Raw genomic sequence first — 1,771 nt, forward strand, 5'->3', positions numbered from 1 at the left:
TCATTTCCCACCTTAATTCGCTCAGTATCATATGATTTAATTCAACTACAGTCGATTGCCTTTGTATTACTTTTATTCATATTCATATACCTCTTTTGAAGACCGTGTCCATCCAGGCCAGATGTGAACCAATGTGTTATTGACTTGCTCGACTTGTCAAGCTTTTTCTATTGAATAAAGCATCCAATTATACTGAAATTGTAATCAGTTGTTTGTCTACACATGTACGTCACATCTATCGATTTCCATCCCATTCGGATAATCCTTTCGTGATGCGCCTTTTCTTTCTTTCTTGTCTGTCGCCTTATGGTGCTCCAGACTTGTTCCATCGGGTTCAGGTCATGCGGATTTGGTGACCATGACATCAACATGAGTTCACTATGATGCTACTCAAAATACTGTAGCACTATCATGCCTCGTGACACAAACAGTTATCCTACTGTAAGATGGCATCGACTTCGGTGAAGACATAAAAAAAGAAGGGATCAAGTAGTCCGCAATAATGTTCACCGGCCGCTGTGGTCGACCGGTTCTAGGCGCTTCAGTCCGAAACCACGCGGCTGCTACGGTCGCAGGTTATAATCCTGCCTTGGGCATGGATGTGCGTGATGTCCTTACGTTAGTTAGGTTTTAGGTTTAAGTAGTTCTAAGCCTAGGGGACTGTGCTTCAGATGTTAAGTCCCACAGTGCTTAGAGTCATTTGAACCATTTGAATAATGTTCACATAGTCCACAGCTGTCATCTTGTTTTCGGGTACTACCGTAAGCTCAGGTGAAATCCATACCATAATACTGGCCACAACAGTCTGTGTCTGCGTCCACTGCAACCATGATTGACTATATCACTGGATCAATAGGGGGTTGTCTGCTGCATAGCCCCATGTTCAACAATGTGCGCTGAACAGTGTGCTCTGAAACACTTGTGTCTGCACCAGCACTGTACTCTGTCGTCAGATCGGCGCCTATCCTGCTCTACACAGCGGCCAAGCCTCGTATATCCACACCTGGTATGAATATATATCTTGCAGCTCTTAAAGAATGAAATTACAATGGAATCCAGACCATTAGCTGCTTACAGGCGTTGATAAGTATCTACGGGGACAGTTGAAAATGTGTGCCCCGATCGGGACTCGAACCCGGGCCCTCCTGCTTATATGGCAGATACTCTATCCGACTGAGCCATCAAGGACAGAGAGGATAGTGTGACTGCAGGGACTTATTTCTGGTACGCTCTCCGTGAGAACCATATTTCCGACTTACTGTCCACACACTACATTTGTAGTGCCCCTGCCCACTATACTCATTATTCGCGGCAGTCAATCTACCGATTCACGTAAGAGTTTGAGCAATGTGAGTGCATCTGCACTGAGGAATATCATTGGCTAGTAAGTCTTATTTATATGAAGATGGTATCTGTTCTTTCGGACATGCACTCACATTGATCAAACTTCTACAGCAGGGCCGCACAAACACGGAAAACCGCACGCGTGCAAAACGAGGTGCAGCGAGTGCCTGCACAGTGCATCGGTTCAACTCGGCATACTTCGCCTCAACTCGGCTTGCTGGGTGAGGCCGACGCTGTGCGCTGCCGAATGCGCTGCCAGACGGCTTAGTCAACATTGGAATACGTAAGCGGAAGACAATTACCGGAATAATGGAACCATCTGCTCCAAAAAAAGGGAAAATTGCCGAAAGCCAATTTAAACCGGAATGGGAACTCTCCTACTTTTTTGTGCGTTGTGACGATAAAGCCAAATGTCTAATCTGCGGTA

General features: G+C 45.7%; 1 non-coding gene across 1 annotated transcript; it reads right to left on the reverse strand.

Annotated features, from left to right (window-relative positions):
* Nucleotides 1–1,114: 1,114 nt before the first annotated feature.
* Nucleotides 1,115–1,188, reverse strand: Trnai-uau (transfer RNA isoleucine (anticodon UAU)). The gene has a single exon. It is a non-coding gene; the product is annotated as a tRNA-Ile (tRNA).
* Between the last annotated feature and the right edge of the window lie 583 nt (nucleotides 1,189–1,771).

Source organism: Schistocerca nitens, chromosome 3 (assembly GCF_023898315.1).
Source record: "Schistocerca nitens isolate TAMUIC-IGC-003100 chromosome 3, iqSchNite1.1, whole genome shotgun sequence".
NCBI classification, from domain to species: Eukaryota; Metazoa; Arthropoda; class Insecta; order Orthoptera; family Acrididae; genus Schistocerca; species Schistocerca nitens.